Below are 23,055 nucleotides of genomic sequence, written 5' to 3'. Positions count from 1 at the left end.
CGCCCCCCATCCCTAGAGCGTATCTACAAACCCCTTTTTGCACCGCCCGCTCCTTCACCTCAGCCAATCAGGGGCCTCTAAGGTCGGGTTTCCGCTCCGGAAGTCTTGGTGGGTTCACGGTCCTTGGCCTGGAAGAATGGTTGACCTTGCGCTTGGTTATGATTGTCGCTGCTGTGTGCCTCCTGCCTCCCTAGGTGGCAAGGGTCCTTTGTGAGCGCAGAAACCTTAGTTTGTTTGTTTTTTTCCACTGTGGTGTGAAGTTTGTGGAATCTTAGTTCTTTGACCGGGGATGGAACCTGGGCCCATGGCATAGAAAGCCTTGAGTCTTAATTCCCTAAAAAAAATGTTTTAAATTTTAATTTGATTTTTAAGTTGAGATTTAAAATTTACTCTTCATTTATTTTTGAATAATTTATTTTATTATTTTTTGGCTGTGTTGCATCTTCGTTGCTGAGCACCAGTTTTCTCTAGTTGAGACAAGCAGGGCCTGCTCTCAGTTGTGGTTCACAGGCTTCTCACTGCGGTGGCTTTTCTTGTTGTGGAGGGAGCATAGCCTCTGGGGCATACCAGCTCCAGTAGTTGCAGCACCTGGGATCAGTGGTTGTGGTTCCTGGGCTCTAGAACACAGCGTAATAGATGTGGCACACAGGCTTGGTTGCTTCTCAGCATATGGGAATCTTCCTGGGTCAGGGTCAGAGATGGAACCTTTGTCTCCTGCATTGGCGGGTGGAGTCTTTACCACTGAGCCACCAGGGAAGCCCCAAATTCACCCTTCTAAAAAGTACGCTTTTGTGTTTTTTATCACAGAGTATTCAGAGTCCTTCAACCCCTATCTGGTTCCAGGTTTTTTTTTTCCCCAATACCTACCCCCAAAACAGGTACCCATTAGCAGTTGCTCCCTGTGCCTCCCTCTTCCTAAGTCCTGGCACAACTGATCTACCTTCTTTTTATATGACTTTGCCTAATCTGAATATTTCATATAAGTGGTGTTTTGTGACTGCCTTCATTCAATTACCATAATGTTTTAAAGTTTCACCCACATTGTAGTATGTGTCAGTACTTTATTCTTTTTATAAATGAACACTATTCCATTGCATGAATATACTATATATTTGTAATCCATTCATCTATTGATGCACATTTGGGTTGTTTCCACTGTTTGGCTATAATGAATACTCTTGCTACAGTTTTTGTGTGGATGAATGTGTTCTTTTCTCTTGGGTATATGCCTAGGAGTGGCTGTGTCATACAGATACAGATACAGATAACTGTATGTTTAACCTTTGGGGTAACTGCCAGACTGTTTTCCACATTAGCTGCCCCGTTTTACATTCCCACTGGCAAATATCCAAAGATTCTGATATTTCCACATCGCGTTGGTAACATTTGCTATTATGTATCTTTTTGATTATTGCCATCCTAGTGTGTGTGAAGTACTTTCTCTTGCTTTTGATTTGCATTTCCCTGTTGCCGGATGTTGAGAATCTTCATGTGTTTATTGATCTTTGAAAAAAGTGTATTTTTATATTCAAATTTGTTTTGTTCAGTTGCTAAGTCCTGTCTAATTCTTTGAGACCCCCATAGACTGCGGCACACCAGCCTCCCTGCTTCTACTACCTCCAGGAGTTTGCTCAAATTCCTATCCATTGAGTCAGTGATGCTGTCTAACTGTCTCATCCTTTGCCACCCTCATCTCCTTTTGCCTTCAATCTTTCCCAGCATCAGGGGCTTTACCAATGAGTCAGTTAAAGCTTCAGCTTCAACATCACTCCTGCCAGTGAATAAGCAGGGTTGATTTCCTTTCAGATTGACTGGTTTGACCTCCTTGCAGTCCAAGAGACTCTTGAGACTTTTCTCCAGCACCACAGTTCCAACCCATCAATTCTTCAGCACTCAGCCTTCTTTATAGTCCAGCTCTCACCTCTGTACATGACTGCTGGAAAAACCATGCTTTGGCTATACTGATCTTTATTGGCAAAATGATGTCTGTGCTTTTTAATATGGTGTCTAGGTTTGTCATACCTTTCCTTCCAAAGAACAAGCATCTTTTAATTTCATGGCTGTAGTCACCATCTGCAGTGATTTTGAAGGCCAACAAAAGTAAAATAAAATCTATCACTGCTTCCACTTTTCCCCCTTCTATTTGCTGTGAAGTGATGGGACTGGATGCCATGATCTTAGTTTTTTTTTTAATGTTTCCAGCCAGCTTTTTTTCACTCTCCTTTTTCACCTTCATCAAGATGCTCTTTAGTTCCTCTTTGCTTTCTGCCATTAGAGTGGTGTCATCTGCATATCTGAGGTTGTTGATATTTCTGCTGGCAGTTTTGTGATTTATCTGATTTATCCAGCTTGTGATTTATCCAGCCCGGCATTTCACATGATGTACTCTGCATAGAAGTTAAATAAGCAGGGTAATAATATACAGCCTTGTCATATTCCTTTCCCAATTTGGAAACAGTCACTTGTTCCACATCTGTTTCTCACTCGTGCTTCTTGACCCACATACAGGTTTCTCATGAGACAAGTAAGGTGATCTGTTACTCCCATCTCTTGAAGAATTTTCTACAATTTGTTGTGATCCACACGGTCAAAGGTTTTACAGATTCAATGAAGCAGAAGTAGATGTTTTTCTGGAATTCCCTTGCTTTCTTCATGATACAACAAATATTGACAGTTTGATTCCTCTGCCTTTTCTAAACCCAGCTTGAACATCTGGAAGCTGTCAGTTCACATACTACTGAAGCCTGACTTGAAGGATTTGAGCTTAACCTTGCTCAGCATATAAAATGAGTGCAATTTTATGGTAGTTTGAGCATTCTTTGGCATCTATCTTCTTTGGGATTAGAATGAAAACTAACCTTTTCCTGTCCTTTGGCCACTGCTGAGTGTTCCAAATTTGCTGACATGTTGAGTGCAGCACTTTAACAGCATCATCTTTTAGGATTTGAAATAACTCAGCTGGAATTCCATCACCTCCATCAAAAATAGCTCAGCTGGAATTCCATCACTTCCACTAGCTTTGTTCATAGTAATGCTTCCTAATTAGTAATGTATTAGTAATGCTCAAAGGAAAGTAACTTTGTCCTTTGCACAAAGTAATGCTCAAGATTCTCCAAGCCAGGCTTCAACAATACATGAACCATGAACTTCCAGATGTTCAATCTGGATTTAGAAAAGGCAGAGGAACCAGAGATCAAATTGCCAATATCCATTGGATCATCAAAAAACAAGAGAGTTCCAGAAAAATATCTACTGCTTTATTGACTACACCAAAGCCTTTGACTGTGTAGATCACAACAAACTGTAGAAAATTCTTCAGGAGATGGGAATACCAGACCACTTTACCTGCCTCCTGAGAAATCTGCATGTAGGTCAAAAACCAACAGTTAGAACTAGACGTGACACAAGTGACTGTTTCCAGATTGGGAAAGGAGTACGACAAGGCTGTATATTGTCACCCTGCTTATTTAACTTCTATGCAGAGTACATCATGAGAAACGCTGGGCTGGAAGAAGAACAAGCTGGAATCAAGATTATGGGAGAAATATCCAATAACCTTTTCTAAAACCAGCTTGAACATCAGGAAGTTCACAGTTCTGCTGAAGCATGGCTTGGAGAATTTTGAGCATTACTTTACTAGTGTGTGAGATGAGTGCAATTGTGCAGTAGTTTGAACACTCTTTGGCATTGCCTTTCTTTGGGATTGGAATGAAAACTGACCTTTTCCAGTCCTGTGGCCACTGCTGAGTTTTCAAATTTGCTGGCATATTGAGTGCAGCAGTTTCACAGCATCATCTTTCAGGATTTGGAATAGCTCAACTGGAATTCCATCACCTCCACTAGCTTTGTTCGTAGTGATGCTTTCTAAGGCCTACTTGACTTCACATTCCAGGATGTCTGGCTCTAGGTCAGTGATCACACCATCGTGATTATCTGGGCCGTGAAAATCTTTTTTGTACAGTTCTTCTGTGTATTCTTGCCATCTCTTCTTAATATCTTCTGCTTCTGTTAGGTCCATACCCTTTCTGTCCTTTATTGAGCCCACTGAGATGGAAATACCAGACCACCTGACCTGCCTCTTGAGAAATTTGTATGCAGGTCAGGAAGCAACAGTTAGAACTGGACATGGAACAACAGACTGGTTCCAAATAGGAAAAGGAGTACGTGAAGGCTGTATATTGTCACCCTGCTTATTTAACTTCTATGCAGAGTACATCATGAGAAACGCTGGACTGGAAGAAACACAAGCTGGAATCAAGATTGCCAGGAGAAATATCAATAACCTCAGATATGCAGATGACACCACCCTTATGGCAGAAAGTGAAGAGGAACTCAAAAGCCTCTTGATGAAAGTGAAAGAGGAGAGTGAAAAAGTTGGCTTAAAGCTCAACATTCAGAAAATGAAGATCATGGCATCCGGTCCCATCACTTCATGGGAAATAAATGGGGAAACAGTGGAAACAGTGTCAGACTTTATTTTTCTGGGCTCCAAAATCACTACAGATGGTGACTGCAGCCATGAAATTAAAAGACGCTTACTCCTTGGAAGGCAAGTTATGACAAACCTAGATAGCATATTCAAAAGCAGAGACATTACTTTGCCAACAAAGGTCCGTCTAGTCAAGGCTATGGTTTTTCCAGTGGTCACATATGGATGTGAGAGTTGGACTGTGAAGAAGGCTGAGCGCCGAAGAATTGATGCTTTTGAACTGTGGTGTTGGAGAAGACTCTTGAGAGTCCCTTGGACTGCAAGGAGATCCAACCCATCCATTCTGAAGGAGATCAGCCCTGGGATTTCTTTGGAAGGAATGATGCTGAAGCTGAAACTCCAATAATTTGGCCACCTCATGCGAAGAGCTGACTCATTGGAAAAGACTCTGATGCTGGGAGGGATTGAGGGCAGGAGGAGAAGGGGATGCCAGAGGATGAGATGGCTGGACGGCATCACTGACTCGATGGACTTGAGTCTCCATGAACTCCAGGAGTTGGTGTTGGACAGGGAGGCCTGGAGTGCTGCGATTCATGCGGTCGCAAAGAGTCGGACATGACTGAGCGACTGATCTGATCTGATCTGATCTGATCCAATAACCTTAGATACGCAGATGACACCACCCTTATGGCAGAAAGTGAAGTAGAGGCTAAAGAGGCTCTTGATGAAGGTGAAAGAGGAGAGTGAAAAAGCTGACTTAAAACCCAGCATTCAAAAAACTAAGATCATGGCATCTGATCCCATCACTTCATGGCAAATAGATGGGGAAACAATGGAAACAGTGACAGACTTTATTTTGGGGGGCTCCAAAATCACTGCAGATTGTGACTGCAGCCATGAAATTAAAAGACGCTTGCCATTTGGAAGAAAAGCTATGACCAACCTAGACAGCATATTAAAAAGCAGAGACATTATTTTGCCAACATAGGTCTCTATAGTCAAAGCTATGGTTTTCCAGTAGTCATGTATTGATGCAAGAGTTGGACTATACAGAAAGCTGAGCGCCAAAAATTGATGCCTTTGAACTGTGGTGCTGGAGAAGACTCTTGAGAGTCCCTTGGACTGCAAGGAGATCAAACCAGTCAATCCTAAAGGAAATCAATCCTGAATATTCATCGGAAGGACTGATGCTGAAGCTGAAACTCCAATACTTTGGCCACCTGATGCAAAGAACTGATTCATTAGTAAAGACCCTGACGCTGGGAAAGATTGAAGGCGGAAGGGGACGATGGTTGGATGGCATCACTGACTTGATGTACATTTACCAACTTGATGGACATTCACCAACTCGATGGACATGAGTTTAGCAAGCTCAGGGAGTTGGTGACGGACAAGGAAGCCTGGCCTGCTGCAGTCCATGGGGTTGAAAAGAGTCAGACACAGCTGAGTGACTGAACTGAACTGAATGCTTTTTAGGGCCCACTTGACTTCATACTCCAGGATGTCAGGCTTTAAGGGTCATTAAGACCTTTTTTGTATAGTTTGTGTATTCTTGTCATGTCTTTTTAATGTCTTCTGCTTTTGTTAGGGCCTTACTGTTTCTGTCCTTTATCATTCCCATCCTTGCAGGATATGTTCCCTTGATATCTCCAATTTTCTTGAAGAGATCTCTAGTCTTTGCCATTCTATTGTTTTTCTCTATTTCTTTGCATTGTTCATTGAGGAAGGCCTTCTTATCTCTCCTTCCTGTTCTCAGGAATTTTGCATTCGGTTGGGTTTATCTTTCCTTTTCTCTTCTGACTTTCGCTTCTCTTCTCAGCTATTTGTAAAACCTCCTCAGACAACCACTTTGCCTTCTTGCATTTCTTTATCTTGGGATAAAGAATATCTTTGGGCACCCCTTCTTGTGCAGTTTACAAACCTCCATCCATAGTTCTTCAGGCACTCTGTCTACCAGATCTAATTCCTTGAATGTATTCATCACTTCTACTGTATAATCATAAAGAATTTTATTTAGGTCATACCTGAATGGCCTAGTGGTTTCCTCCATTTTCTTAAATTTAAGCTTGGATTATGCAAAAAGTACATGATCTGAGTCACAGTCAGCTCCAGGTCTTGTTTTTGCTGACTGTGTAGAGCTTTCCGTCTTTGGCTGCAGAGAATATAGTCAATCTAATTTCAATATTGACCATCTGGTGATGTCTATGTGTAAAATCATCTCTTGGGTGTTTGTTATGACCAGTGTTATCTCTTGACAAAATTCTGTTAGTCTTTGCCCTGCTTCATTTTATACTTCAAGGCCAATCTTGCCTGTTACTCCAGGTATCTCTTGACTTCTTACTTTCGCATTCCAATCCCCTGTGATGAAAAGGACATCTTTTTTTGATGTTAGTTCAAGCAGGTCTTGTGGAAGAGGGCAATGGCAGCCTACTCCAGTACTATTGCCTGGAAAATCCCACAGACAGAGGAGCCTGGAGGGCTACAGTCAATGGGGTCGCTAAGAATTGAACATGACTGAGCTACTTCACTTTCACTTTTCACTTTCATGCATTGGAGAAGGAAATGGCAACCCACTCCAGTGTTCTTGCCTGGAGAATCCCAGGGATGGGGGAGCGCGGTGGGCTGCCGTCTATGGGGTCACACAGAGTTGGACATGACTGAAGCGATTTAGCAGCAGCAGCAAGCAAGTCTTATAGGTCTTCACAGAACTGGTCAACTTCAGCTTCTTTGGCATCAGTGGTTGGGGCATAGTCTTGGATTAAATGAACCCGGATCATTCTGTTGTTTTTGAAATTGCACCCAAGTACTGCATTTCAGACTCTTTTGTTGACTATGAGGGCTACTGCATTTATTCTGAAGGATTCTTGTCCACTGTAGTTGATATAATTCTCATCTGAATTAAATTCTCCCATTCCCATCCTAAAATGGACTAAAAATGTTCACTGATTCTAAGATGCTGATGTTCAATCTTGCCATCTCCTGCTTGACTCCATCAAATTTATCTTGATGCATAGGCCTAACATTCCAGGTTCCTATGCAGGGTAGTTCTTTATAGCATCAGAATTTACTTTCCCTTCATGGATCACAGTCTTGTCATGGCAAAAGGGCATGCATATCTCAATGAAGCTGTGAACCATGCCATGCAAGGCCACCCAGATGGATGGGTCATAGTGGAGAGTTCTGACTAAATGTGGTCCACTGGAGAGGGAAATGGGAATCCACTCCAGTATTCTTGCCAGGAAAAACCCATGAACAGTATAAACAAGCAATAAGATATGACACTGGACAATGAGCCCCCTCAGGTCAGAAGGTGTCCAGTTTGCTAGTGAGGAAGAGTGGAGGATAATTACTAAGAGCTCCAGAAAGAATGAAGCAGCTCCGCCAAAGCAGAAATGATGTTCAGTTTTGGATGTGTCTGGTGCTGAAAGTTAAGTCCCTTAAGTTAGGCCCCCAAAAACACCATCTGAAAAAGGGTCCTGGTCCAATTACAGTCTTCATCCACAACATTACCAATTCCTTTGTTCCTCAACTCCAACCAGTCCACATTCTGCAGAGTGCCGGCCCTCTCACAGAAATTTTTCTCACCATGCTCTCCAGTGTCAGTTTTCAAATCTCATAGGCATTTTTCAGTCATTCTCTTACTTGCCATTTACTTCTATCTGGCCCATTCTGCTAGACTCCTGATTTGATCAGTGATTCTATTTTCCAAGCACCTGATTGTCTTTCCCTATGACCAGGCTTCTACAAGGTACAAGTAGGGTACAGAGAAGAGGAGACCATGGCCAGATACGTTGGTAATAGTCTACTTTAGCCAGACTTGGTAGCAACTGACAGAAACCACACTGTTTATGTTCACAATAGAGCTATTTTCTTTACTGCTACACTGTGAATTTCCTCTGGAGGCAAAGATATACCTTGTTTTCTTGTCATCCCCAGTGCTCTGCATAGTACTTGGCACACAATAAATGCTCAATGGATGAAGAGGGATATAGACTGGAATTCTCAGGCTAATAAAGGAAATTGACACAGGGATAAATGGTAATTAGTACAGTATTACCAGTACTGATAAGATGATAGGTAATGGAATTCTAGTCTTTTTATTTTTTGGCCTTTAGTTTTCTAGCTTCATTACTCAAGGTGGTTTTCCAGCCAAACTACTTCTTGCTGTTTCCCCAATAACCCTTGGACCTCCTTCAGGCCACGCTCCTGTTCTTGAAGTTCTTTTTGCCTGGAATGCTCCAATATCCATATCTTAACTTTGTCCTTCAAGATCTAGCGGAAATCCTCTTTACTTCCTCTGAACTCTTGTAGCCCTTTATCTATATCCTTCTTATAATATATTATTATAGTTCAAGTGAAAGAGTAGTGTTTGTGGACATTCCCCTGGTGGTCCAGTGGGTGAGACTCTGAACTGCCAATGCACAGAGCCAGGCTTCAATCAGGGATCTAGATCCCACACACTGCCGCTAAAGATCCTAACCGCAGCAACAAAGATCGAAGGGCGCTCCAACTAAGACTGGTGCAGCCAAATAAATAAATAAACGTTTTTTAAAGAGTAGTATTTTCATATTTAACACCTGTTGTGTTAGATGGTAGGACTTTGAGAGTATCTTTTCTATTTTTCTGTATCATTCTGATTTTTCTCTAAGAAGACAATACTAATATTAGTTTCTTTTTTTTTTTCTTCTGAAAAGAGATGAAAGAATAGTGACTAAAAAACTTGTATTTTGGAGATGACTGTATTTGAACCCTGAATACTGCTTAATAACCATATAACCTTGAGTATTTTCATCACTTTTGGCCTCAGTTTTCTTATTTGTAAAATGGGGCAATCTCATAGGGTTGTGATGATTAAATAAGTTAAGGCATAGAATTCTCTTAGACAGTTCTATGCTATGTGCTAGGTTGCTTCAGTCGTGTCTGACTCTTTGTGACCCCATGGACTATAGCCCACCAGGCTCCTCTGTCCATGGGATTCCCCAGGCAAGAGTACTGGGGTGGGTTGCCCTGCCCTCCTCTAGGGGATCTTCCAAACCCAGGGATCGAACCTGTATCTCTTATGTCTCCTGCATTGGCAGGCAAATTCTTTACCACTAGCGCCACCTGAGAAGCCCCTAGACAATTCTAGAACATAGATTTACTCAATCAATATTTGCTACTTAAGAAGGAAGAAATTTTGACGTGTTTTATTACCTCTATTGGATGACCAGCTTCCTGAAAGCAAATCCCTGGCTTCTTTATCTTTGTATTTTAATCATGCCTACTGTGGAGATGTGTATCAGGTATTTAGCAAATATTTGCTAAATAATGTAACTGAATATTTGGGTATTATTTTATTTGCTTATTTGCTTATTGGCAGCACTGCACAGCTTGTGGGATCTTAGGTCCCCGACCAGGGATCCAACCTGGGCTCTCAGCAGTGAAAGTGCTTAGTCCTAACCATTGGACCACCAGGGAATTCCCAGCTAAATATTATTTTACTTTTTTAAAGTTAATTTTTATTGGAGCATAGTTATTTTACAATGTCATATTAGTTTCTGTTGTACATAAATATTATATTAGACCAATTTTTAAAACTGATACAGCCCCTGAATTGCAGCAGTTCTTGTGTACCTAGGGAAGTAGTTGCATCTGCTTGCCCAAAGAATACAGTCTCGCTTTTTTCTGTTGTTCTTTATCTACCTCAGGTTTCCTCAGTGGAGAACAATCTTTGATCAAATGGTAGTGAAATAACCAGGTAAGGGGGTACATATTTTCTGGAAGGGATGGAATTGCCTGGATCCTTCCCCCAAATATTTTTTTTTTATAAGAAACCATGTAGGAAAACAACAGAGATATTATTACCAGTAAGCTACTAGAGTGAGAGCCATGGGAAACTCCCATGCTGGTTCTGTAACCTTGGCTGCTGAGAAAGAATGCAAGGATTAAATGGTAGAGCAGTGGTTTAAACTGGAAACTTCTTCATTATCCATGTGTTTTCTGTGAGAATTTTTTGATATGATATTTTCAGTTTGTTGTACACATTCTCTCTTTCAACACACACACAATTATTCTAGAAAGGTGCAGTCTAGAATATAGAGTTTGAGCCACATATGTAATTTTAAATTTTCTAGTAGAAAAATATATATATATATAATTATATGTATATATATATAAGGCAAAAATAAAATTTTAAAAATTTGAGTGAAATTAGTCTCGATAATATATTTTATTTAGCCTAATGTGTATCCATTAGAAGCGTGCCGGCTGCGACGGACCACACAGAAGCGTGGCCGAGAGGAGCTACCCCTCGCCCAAGGTCGGGGCGGTGGCCGAGAGGGCCAGGCTGCGAGGGCACAGAGCGACTGAGAGGAGCTACCCTACGCCCGAGGTCAGGGGCGGTGGCCAAGAGGAGCTACCCCATGTCCAAGGAGCGGTGGCTGCACAGGTGCAGGAGGGCCGAGAGGAGCTATTCCACGTTCACGGTCAGGAGGGGCAGCCAGTGAGGAGATACCCCTCGTCCAAGGTAAGGAGCAGCAGCTGCACTTTGCTGGAGCAGCCGTGAAGAGATACTCCATGTCCAAGGTAAGAGAAACCCAAGTAAGATGGTAGGTGTTGCGAGAGGGCATCAGAGGGCAGACACACTGAAACCATAATCACAGAAACTAGCCAATCTGATCACATGGACCACAGCCTTGTCTAACTCAATGAAACTAAGCCATGCCATGTGGGGCCACCCAAGACGGGCAGGTCATGGTGGAGAGGTCTGACAGAATGTGGTCCACTGGAGAAGGGAATGGCAAACCAATTCAGTATTCTTGCCTTGAGAACCCCATGAACAGTATGAAAAGGCAAGATGATAGGATACTGAAAGAGAAACTCCCCAGGCCGTTAGGTGCCCAATATGCTACTGGAGATCAGTGGAGAAATAACTCCAGAAAGAATGAAGGGATGGAGCCAAAGCAAAAGCAATACCCATCTGTGGATGTGACTGGTGATAGAAGCAAGGTCCGATGCTGTAAAGAGCAATATTGCATTGGAACCTGGAATGTTAGGTCCATGCTACTGCTGCTGCTGCTGCTAAGTCGCTTCAGTCGTGTCCGACTCTGTGCAACCCCATAGACGGCAGCCCACGAGGCTTCCCTGTCCCTGGGATTCTCCAGGCAAGAACACTGGAGTGGGTTGCCATTTCCTTCTCCAATGCAGGAAAGTGAAAAGTGAAAGTGAAGACTCTCAGTCGTGTCTGACTCTTTGTGAATCAAGGCAAATTGGAAGTGGTCAAATGAGATGGCAAGAGGGAACATCGACATTTTAGGAATCAGCGAACTAAAATGGACTTGAATGGGTGAATTTAACTCAGATGACCATTATATCTACTACTGTGGGCAGGAATACCTTAGAAGAAATGGAGTAGCAATCATGGTCAACAAAAGAGTCCGAAGTGCAGTACTTGGAGGCAATCTCAAAAACGACAGAATGATCTCTGTTCATTTCCAAGGCAAACCATTCAATATCACGGTAATCCAAGTCTATGCCCCAACCAGTAACGCTGAAGAAGCTGAAGTTGAACGGTTCTGTGAAGACCTACAAGACCTTTTAGAACTAACACCCACAAAAGATGTCCTTTTCATTATAGGGGACTGGAATGCAAAAGTAGGAAGTCAAGAAACACCTGGAGTAACAGGCAAATTTGGCCTTGGAAAATGGAATGAAGCAGGGCAAAGGCTAATAGAGTTTTTCCAAGAGAACGCATTGGTCATAGCCAACACCCTCTTCCAACAACACAAGAGAAGAATCTACACATGGACATTACCAGATGGTCAACACCGAAATCAGATTGATTATATTCTTTGCAGCCAAAGATGGAGAAGCAAAAACAAGACTGGGAGCTGACTGTGGCTTAGATCATGAACTCCTTATTGGCAAATTCAGACTGAAATTGAAGAAAGTAGGGAAAACCACTAGACCATTCAGGTATGACCTAAATCAAATCCCTTATGATTATACAGTGGAAGTGAGAAATAGATTTAAGGAACTAAATCCAATAGACAGAGTGGCTGATGAACTATGGACAGAGGTTCATGACAGTGTACAGGAGACAGGGATCAAGACCATCCCCATGGAAAAGAAATGCAAAAAAGCAAAATGGCTGTCTGGGGATGCCTTACAAATAGCTGTGAAAAGAAGAGAAGCGAAAAGCAAAGGAGAAAAGGAAAGATATAAGCATCTAAATGCAAGTTCCAAAGAATAGCAAGGAGAGATAAGAAAGCCTTCCTCATCGATCAATGCAAAGAAATAGAGGAAAACAACAGAATGGTAAAGACTAGAGATCTCTTCAAGAACATTAGAGATACCAAGGGAGTATTTCATGCAAAGATGGGCTCGATAAAGGACAGAAATGGTATGGACCTAACAGAAGCAGAAGATATTAAGAAGAGGTGGCAAGAATACACAGAAGAACTGTACAAAAAAGATCTTCATGACCCAGATAATCACCATGGTGTGATCACTCACCTAGAGCCAGACATCCTGGAAGGTGAAGTCAAGTGGGCCTTAGAAAGCATAACTACGAACAAAGCTAGTGGTGGTGATGGAATTCCAGTTCAGCTGTTTCAAATCCTGAAAGATGATGCTGTGAAACTGCTGCACTCAATATGCCAGCAAATTTGGAAAACTCAGCAGTAGCCACAGGACTGGAAAAGGTCAGTTTTAATTCTAATCCCAAAGAAAGGCAGGGCCAAAGAATGCTCAAACTACTGCACAATTGCACTCATCTCACACGCTAGTAAAGTAATGCTCAAAATTCTCCAAGCCAGGCTTCAGCAATACATGAACCGTGAATTTCCAGATGTTCAAGCTGGTTTTAGAAAAGGCAGAAGAACCAGAGATCAAATTGCTGCCATCCTCTGGATCATGGAAAAATCAAGAGAGTTTCAGAAAAACATCTACTTCTGCTTTATTGACTATGCCAAAGCCTTTGACTGTGTGGATCACAATAAACTGTGGAAAATTGTGAAAGAGATGGGAATACCAGACCACCTGACCTGCCTCTTGAGAAATCTGTATGCAGGTCAGGAAGCAACAGTTAGAACTGGACATGGAACAACAGACTGGTTCCAAATAGGAAAAGGAGTACGTCAAGGCTGTATATTGTCACCCTGTTTATTTAACTTATATGCAGAGTACATCATGAAAAACGCTGGACTGGAAGAAACACAAACCGGAATCAAGGTTGCCGGAAGAAATATCAATAACCTCAGATATGCAGATGACACCACCCTTATGGCAGAAAGTGAAGAGGAACTCAAAAGCCTCTTGATGAAGGTGAAAGTGGAGAGTGAAAAAGTTGGCTTAAAGCTCAACATTCAGAAAATGAAGATCATGGCATCCGATCCCATCACTTCATGGGAAATAAATGGGGAAACAGTGGAAACAGTGTCAGACTTTATTTTTTTGGGCTCCAAAATCACTGTAAATGGTGATTGCAGCCATGAAATTAAAAGACACTTACTCCTTGGAAGGTAAGTTATGACCAACCTAGATAGCATATTCAAAAGCAGAGGCATTACTTTGCCAACAAAGGTCCGTCTAGTCAAGGCTATGGTTTTTCCAGTGGTCACATATGGATGTGAGAGTTGGACTGTGAAGAAAGCTGAGCGCCGAAGAATTGATGCTTTTGAACTATGGTGTTGGAGAAGACTCTTGAGAGTCCCTTGGACTGCAAGGAGATCCAACCAGTCCATTCTAAAGGAGATCAGTCCTGGGTATTCTTTGGAAGGACTGATGCTAAAGCTGAAACTCCAATACTGAGGCTACCTCATGTGAAGAGTTGACTCATTGGAAAAAGCCCTGATGCTGGGAGGGATTGGGGGCAGGAGGAGAAGGGGACGACAGAGGATGAGATGGCTGGATGGCATCACTGACTCGATGCACATGAGTTTGAGTGAACTCTGGGAGTTGGTGATGGACAGGGAGGCCTGGCATGCTGCAATTCATGGGGTCGCAAAGAGTCGGACATGACTGAACTGAACTGAACTGAACTGAATGTATCCACAATAATTGTTTTTAACATGGAGTCAGTTTAATCATTTTAATAAGATATTTTACTTTCTTTTTGCAAATATGATATGGATGTATTTACATCTACACATAGCTCAGTTCGGACTAGCTACATTTCAAGTGCTCAGTAGCCACATGTGGCTAATGGCTGCCATGTTGGACAAGAAAGTTTTAGATCTTCTGCTTGATCCTCTCATCCATACTTTGGTTTGTACTTGCTCTTGTTGGTACCAAAGTACCAAGTTGTTATGACCTAATGAAACATTAACAGAAGCAAGCCATGTGAAAACAATGCCTTGGTACCAACTGACAGCCACATGACAATCCATGGAATGAAGAAATCAAGAAAAAGGATAATTGTGGGAGAATAAGGATAGCTCTGCAAATAGTGGTTCTGGATGCCCAGTGCAAAAGTGTTTGTTATGTACCTGTCACTACTGCATTCTTGTTGCAGGTGACTTTATTTCACCCAAATATTACCTGTCACGTGAAGTAATGATGTGTCAACTACAAATTAGCACTTGTCAAGGACATTTGCCACCTGCCTTAGGGGATTGAATCCTATGCTGCTGCAGCTGTTGACCTTTGGCATGCCCTGAAGGGGGTTCAGGGTGGAGAATGAGGCACTTTGTGTGCCAGGAAAACTGGTGGAACAGGTCTTTAGATAGTTAGATATTTTCAGGAACTGATTTCATGATCAGTTTCATGATCATGATTTCACAATCCTTGCATTTCTTCATATCTAGAAAAGCAGTAAATCCCTTCATAGTGACATCTGTTCCTCGTGACTAGCAAAAAAACCTTTTGTAAGATATATGCTTGATTGCACTCCCCCTTCACCACCTATATTGATGTTGACCTTCCCTGGCTGCCTCTTTGGAGCAGTTTCTCAGAGCTATCTGAGGTGCTGTCTCCTGGGCTGCAGTCCTCATTTGCCCAGATAAAATGTAACTTGCAGCTCTCACATTTTGCACCTTTTTTTTAGTCGACAGATGTTATTTTGATTTGATTAACTTTCCTTTATTAGCTTTGTTGGTGTTTAATTTATAACTGTGTGATTTGATAACTGTTTAAAAGCTATAAACATAAGTACATTTAGAAATGTATACTTTCATAATAATTTGTATTATTTAACTAATGTAATTGTTGTTAAAAATGTTTCCAGACAACATGAGGAGAAGGAAATTCATGAAAGTTTTTCTCCCTTTACTGGAATTGTTCTCTAAGTTGGAGAATCACTGAGGCTATGAAAAACCAGCCATTTATTAGAAAACCTTTCCAGATAGCTAGATTTGAGAGCAGAGGGGAGGTGGGGGAGCCTTAAGAATTTGGGAAACATCCCAGGTCAAACTTTGACCAGGACATCAATATAGATCACTTAGGGACCAAACATAAGATTTCGGAATGAACAGACATAACGAAAGAGAAACAGACTCACATACACAGCAACTTGGTGGTTGCCAGGGCTGGGGGTGGGGGTAGGGGGAGAGGAGTGAAATAGATGAGGAAGATTAACAGGTACCAACTTCCAGTCAAAATAATTTTAGGTCATAGAGATGTAACGTAGGACATAAGGAATATAGTCAACAGTACTTTAATAACTTTGTTTGGTAACTAGATGTATGGTGGCGATCATTTATGTATAAAAATATCGACCTGAAACTGATGTAAAATTGTAAGGCAATAACACTTCAATTTCAAAAATTATAAAATATAAATGTAAAAAAGTTTAAAAAAGTGATAAGACTTCTAAGAGAGAGAAGGAGTAAAATATTGAAATAGAAATTGCTAATTGCTACAGAGTAATTTGCTCCCCTCAGACACAGTCTATAGTTTACAAATACTGGTGAGGTTTTCCTCCTTCCTTGGCTCAGTTAGCCAGAGAGATCACTGCATACCATCTGGTCACAGCAGATGCTGAAAGCAGAAGCTAAGCAGCAAATTATACCGCAGCCAATATTGCCTTTTCTGAACCTCTCCCACACCTCCCCTGCCCGCCCCTATTCATCACACAGTTCCCCTTTCCAGCTCCCTCGGGCAGGATTTGCAACCTTGCATTTTCATTCTGTGTAAGTGCCCTGTCTCATCATTTGGTAAACTCCAGCTTTGCCTGAACACAACCTTGCTCAAGCCGGTGTGGCTTCTCTCTTTGGTCACAGCCAAGTTCCCACTCCTCCCAGCATGTCTGTGCTCTTGGCAGCCTGTGTTTTAGCCCCTGTCACAAGTGGATGAAAAAAGACAAGACAGTGAACTAGCTAAGCTGTCGCTACTGGTTATCTTAGGACTCAGGCCACAGGTGGTGAGAGAAATCCCAACTTACAACTAATCTTGAAAGTTCCAGGAAGAGAACCAAAGGGAAAGTTTATAAATGTGGTGACCTTGGGGAAATCTTTTGAGTGCATTTTCATCTTCTCGTTCCATTGTGGGGATTAGGTGAGAGGCTGTGTAAATGCCATCAGTGAGGGAGAAGAGAGTCAGGCAGAAACCAAATGTACTGATGAAAATCTTTGTCACCCAGGCATGTCCTGCGGTGAAGAGCAGCCTTCTCTGAAAGTGCACTCTTTTGCATCAGTCTTTTTAATCACATGAAAGATTCTTTAAATTCTCTAGTGCCTTACAATTTCAAAAATTTCATGTACACAGTCTCACATAAGCCCAATGAAAGTGTACTCCTGAGTGAGAAATGGTGGCAAGAATTTGGGTCATATTGTCCTCAGTCACAGAGACCCCAATGACTCTATAAAGTCTTTAATGCCTTTTCTCATATATTTTGCCCTTTTCGTTTGCTATTTTAACTCTACCACTTACTAGCTGTGCACCTAGGGCAAGTTATTTAATCTCTTTGTACCTCAGTTTTCTCATCTGTAAAATAGGGACAATAATAGGACTAATAAGAGGGCTGGACACTAGATGTAAAATGCTCAGAACAGTGCTAGTATATGTTGCTATTATTATTAGTCTCAGAAACTAAAGATTGTGTTGCCGACATCTTTTTTTTTTCTCCTAAAATTCAAAAGCTATTTTTCTAGTTTCTTAAGAAAGAAAATGGATTTGAAAATTAGATTTGCCATTTACTAGCTGTGTGATCTTCAGGAAGTTATTAACCACTCTGCACCTCAGTTTCATCTTCTGCAAAATGAGGATAATATCAGTATACTGCTTTATGGGATTATGGTGGGATTAAATGAGTTATGAAGCATAGAGCATTTAGAACAGTGCCTGGCACATAGTAAGTGCTCCTTGTTATGTTGCTGTCTGCAGCTAATCATCTCCCTCATTATTACCACCACCTTTAATCTTGAATGTAACAAAATGAGGACAAGTAGAAAGTATGTAGAATTTTTTTCATGATAAAATACATTTTATTTGTAATTAATTATAAGGAGATTATAAACAAGAACATGATGAATTGGCAATGAGTACTGAAGTCTGGGAAAAAATGGAAAACAATATTTTCCATAACAATTTTTAGTACTGCTGTCAGAAACATGAATTTTTAACCACTTTGGTTAAAGTGATTAAAAATCATCTCTCTCCTTTAAAAAATCATACAAAACTTTTGTAAATGGTAAACATTTAGTAAGAGTTCTTTTTGGCAGGCCAAAAAGAAGAAAAAGGAGGAAAAAGATGAGAAGAAAAGGAATAAGTCAGGAGGGCAGGCAGGCAGGCTAATAAAGTACTAATACAACCTTTGTGGAGGATCATGTCCTTAAATGTTCCATAAGCTCGTCAGCCGTCCTTGTTTCACTTGCTCCCTTCCAACTGTTGCAGAAAAGGGGACCCCTTCCAGGGCCCAAGATTGGGCTCTTGTCTAACACTTGGGAAAGAATTGTCAGAGGAGACACATGTGCTGACAAAGCAAGAGACTTTATTGGGCAGGGTTCTTTAGAGCAGTAGGCTAGCAGAACCCGGGAGAACTGTTCTGCCACGTATCTTGCAGTCTGAAGTTTTATGGTAATGGAATTAGTTTCCAGGTTGTTTTGGCCAATCATTCTGACTCAGGGGTCCTTCCATGTGGTGCACGCATTGCTCAGCCAAGATGGATGCCACTGAGAATTCTGGTAGGTGGGAGGTGGTGTCTCCTTTTGACCTTTCCTGAGTTTTTCCAGTTGGTGGTGACTTGTTAGTTCCGTGTTCCTTACCAGGACCCCCTGTAGTAAAATAATTGACACAAATGGTCATTATGGTGCCTGACCAGGGTGGGTGGTTTCATTCAGTGTGCTTCTTCTCACACAACCACTGCATTCTGACAAATGACCTCTCTTCAAACTGACCTCACACAGCTGTGATTGGCACATTTTGTGAAAGAACAGGAATTTTGGATGGAGACAGACCTATGTTTAATCCTGGCACTGCCATTACTAGCTTGTGGTTGTGGACAAACTAACTTTGTTGCTTCTTTTATAATAGGTATAATAATATACTGACATCACAGAAATATTAGGATTATATGAGTAGATTCTAGGGAAGTTTCTAGCACAGTTCCTCGCACATGGTTAATTGTCTACAAATTTAATTCCCTTTTCTCCACATTCTGACTCCCTGCCCACTGTCCTATCCCGTCAAATAAGGTTCCCTTGCTTCCTTTTGAAATTCAGATCAGATCAGATTAGTTGCTCAGTCGTGTCCGACTCTTCATGGCCCCATGAATCACAGCACGCCAGGCCTCCCTGTCCCTCACCAACTCCCAGAGTTCATTGAGACTCATGTCCACCGAGTCAGTGATGCCATCCAGCCATCTCATCCTCTGTCGTCCCCTTCTCCTCCTGCCCCCAATCCCTCCCAGCATCAGAGTCTTTTCCAATGAGTCAACTCTTCCCATGAGGTGGCCAAAGTACTGGAATTTCAGCTTTAGCATCATTCCTTCCAAAGAAATCCCAGGGCTGATCTCCTTCAGAATGGACTGGTTGGATCTCCTGGCAGTCCAAGGGACTCTCAAGAGTCTTCTCCAACACCACAGTTCAAAAGCATCAATTCTTCGGCGCTCAGCCTTCTTCACAGTCCAACTCTCACATCCATACATGACCACTGGAAAAACCATAGCCTTGACTAGACGGACCTTTGTTGGCAAAGTAATGTCTCTGCTTTTGAATATGCTATCTAGGTTGGTCATAACTTTCCTTCCAAGGAGTAAGCGTTTTTTAATTTCATGGCTGCAGTCACCATCTGTAGTGATTTTGGAGCCCAGAAAAATAAAGTCTGACCCTGTTTCCACTGTTTCCCCATCTATTTGCCATGAAGTGGTGGGACCGGATGCCATGATCTTTGTTTTCTGAATGTTGAGCTTTAAGCCAACTTTTTCACTCTCCACTTTCACTTTCATCAAGAGGCTTTTGAGTTCCTCTTCACTTTCTGCCACAAGGGTGGTATCATCTGCATATCTGAGTTTATTCATATTTCTCCCGGCAATGTTGATTCCAGTTTGTGTTTCTTCCAGTCCAGCGTTTCTCATGATGTACTCTGCATATAAGTTAAATAAACAGGGTGACAATATACAGCCTTGACGTACTCCTTTTCCTATTTGGAACCAGTCTGTTGTTCCATGTCCAGTTCTAACTGTTGCTTCCTGACCTGCATACAAATTTCTCAAGAGGCAGGTCAGGTGGTCTGGTATTCCCATCTCTTTCAGAATTTTCCACAGTTTATTGTGATCCACACAGTCAAAGGCTTTGGCATAGTCAATAAAGCAGAAATAGATGTTTTTCTGGAACTGTCTTGCTTTTTCCATGATCCAGAGGATGTTGGCAATTTGATCTCTGGTTCCTCTGCCTTTTCTAAAACCAGCTTGAACATCAGGAAGTTCACGGTTCACATATTGCTGAAGCCTGGCTCGGAGAATTTTGAGCATTACTTTACTAGTGTGTGAGATGAGTGCAATTGTGTGGTAGTTTGAGCATTCTTTGGCATTTCCTTTCTTTGGGATTGGAATGAAAACTGACCTTTTCCAGTCCTGTGGCCACTGCTGAGTTTTCCGAATTTTCTGGCATATTGAGTGCAGCACTTTCACAGCATCATCTTTCAGGATTTGGAATAGTTCAACTGGAATTCCATCACCTCCACTAATAGACATGTTCTAAGCTGGCCTACTGTGAAAGCAGGATCATGGCCTGGGTGTCAATATAAATTTCCCTAGGGAGAGAAGCTAGGGTGTGATAGACAATCAGAGGGCTTAGGAGACTAGGTTTCACTGATTGATACAGAAATATTTCAATGTGTCACAACTGTAGCGGCCGTCCTGGTGCCATGAGCATCCCAGATCACGAGGGACGCCTGGCATAATCCTTACTTAGAAATTGCTCTGGGATGATAATGAGTCCTTGATTTCTTCAGGTAAATCAGTTACGCTGGAGGTTTGATGGGTGGTGGAATGGGTTGGTGTTCATAATCTCTGTGGGTTCCTTCTAGACATGGAACACTGTTAGAGTTTAGCTACCAACTCTGTGGTTTCAACCACAATGGCCTTCTCTGCCCAACTGTTCTCTCTCACCCCTTTCTGGGTCTAAGTTACTTTGCCTGGATGTAGTCTGGATTCCTCCTTATCTGTTCATTAAATATTCAAGCCACATGAAATGGAGGGCTAGAGGCAAGGCTTCCATGTCAGGCCCATCTAGCTTATCTTGCTGGTGAGTGACTTCAGGCAAGAGCCAAGTCTCAGTTCTTTCATCTTTCAGCATAATACATACCCCACAGGATTGTTGGGATCAAAGAAGATGGTTCTGAACCCAGTTCAGTTCTGTTTAGTTGCTCAGTTGTGTCCAACTCTTTGCTACCCCATGGACTGCAGCATGCCAGGCTTCCCTGTCCATCACCAACTCCCAGAACTTACTCAAACTCATGTCCACTGGGTCAGTAATGCCACCCAACCATCTCATCCTCTATTGTCCCCTTTTCCTCCTGCCATCAATCTTTCCCAGCATCAGGGTCTTTTCCAGTGAGTCAGTTCTTTGCATCAGGTGGCCAAAGTATTGGAGTTTCAGCTTTAGCATCAGTCCTTCCAATGAATATTCAGGACTGATTTCCTTTAGGATGGACTGGTCGGATCTCCTTGCAGTCCAAGAGACTGAACCCAGTGTCTGACACCAAAGATGTGCTCAATAAATTGTAGCTAACAGCAGAGCATGGGCTCCGGAGCCAGTCTGGCTGGCTTCAATTTCTGCCCTCCCCTTACTAGCTCCCTGACCTTGGACATGTTCTTTAACTTCCTATGCCTCATTTTCCCTATCTGTAAGATGGAGGTAATAATGGCACTTACTTCATAGGGTTATTGTGAAAATTAAATAGGATAATATATGCAAAGGTCATAAAACAGTGCCTAACACATTGCAAGTATTCAGTAAAGCTTAGTTATTATTAGAAGGATTATTAATAGATGTTTGGTTATAAAGGTGCTTTGTGCTTGCATAAATAAAATGAGTCAGGAGATATGAATGGTCTTGGTTTAATAAGCCCACATCATATTGAAACAGGAGGGAAGGGGGCAGGGCACAACCTTTAAAAGAATGACATAGCCATGTTGCTGTTGTTATTTAGTCGCTAAGTCTTGTCTGACACTTTTGTAACCCCGTGGACTGTAGGCTATCAGGCTCCTCTGTCCATGGGATTTCCCAGGCAAGAATACCAGAGTGGGTTGCCATTTCCTTCTCCAGGGTATCTTCCCGACCCAAGGATCGAATCCACGTCTCCTGGATTGGCAGGTGGATTCTTTACCATTGAGCCACCAGGGAAGCCCTGACATAGCCATAGGCATGAGAAAAACTGGTCTAAGATGGCAGAAGATTTGACTTCCAATGGACCTTGATCCTCATTATACAGTCATTGTAATCCATTAGGATGTCAAGTGACACATCCGCAGGTGCCATGACAGTTCTGAGACCAACTGTAAGAGGCCCAAAAGTGGCCCCAATTCCTAGAAATCCCCTCTTCCCTGAAATAGTTGGAATAATCCTCTCACTTATTAGCCTATGAAATTACCCAGCCCATAAAAACCAATCATGCTGTATTTTGCCTTCTGAGATGGCCCACACCTTGTCTGTGGAGTCTGTTTCTTTCTAAATAAGTCCACTTCTTACATATCAGTTTGTGTCTCACTGAATTTGTCCTGTGACAAGACATCAAGAACCTGAACTTCATTAGATCCTGAGACTAGGTGTGTGATCTCAATTAAAGGACCATGGGGGACTTTTCTGGTGGTCCACTGTTGAGAACCTGCCTGCCAATGCAGGGGCCATGGGTTCAATCTCTGGTCCAAAAAGACTCCACATGCTGCAAGGCAGTTAAGCCAGTACCCCACAACTACTGGGCCTGCGTTCTAGAACCCTTGAACTGCAACAGCTGAAGCCTGTGCACCCTAGAGTCTGTGCTCTGAAACGAGAAGCCCCCATAATGAGAAGCCCGCACACTGCGATGAAGAGTAGCCTCTACTTGCTAAAACTAGAGAAAGCCCACACACAGCAATGAAGACCCAGCAGAGTCAAAAATAAAAATAAATAAGTAAACAAAAGAAAAAAGACCATGGGTTCAAGTCCCAATCTAGCTTGCAGGTTTTCAGCTGGCGAGCCATGAAGGAACAGTGATAAGGTAAGAAAATA

At 42.1% G+C, this 23,055-nt stretch overlaps 1 long non-coding RNA gene across 1 annotated transcript; it reads left to right on the top strand.

The window, feature by feature from the left end:
- Positions 1-18: 18 nt before the first annotated feature.
- On the top strand, positions 19-10,897 carry LOC123328404. The gene is made up of 3 exons (XR_006543210.2): positions 19-108; positions 10,117-10,166; positions 10,665-10,897. It is a non-coding gene; the product is annotated as an uncharacterized LOC123328404 (long non-coding RNA).
- Positions 10,898-23,055: the final 12,158 nt, after the last annotated feature.

Source organism: Bubalus bubalis, chromosome 12 (genome assembly GCF_019923935.1).
Source record: "Bubalus bubalis isolate 160015118507 breed Murrah chromosome 12, NDDB_SH_1, whole genome shotgun sequence".
Classification (NCBI taxonomy): domain Eukaryota; kingdom Metazoa; phylum Chordata; class Mammalia; order Artiodactyla; family Bovidae; genus Bubalus; species Bubalus bubalis.
This window is presented reverse-complemented; position numbering and strand designations above follow the sequence as displayed.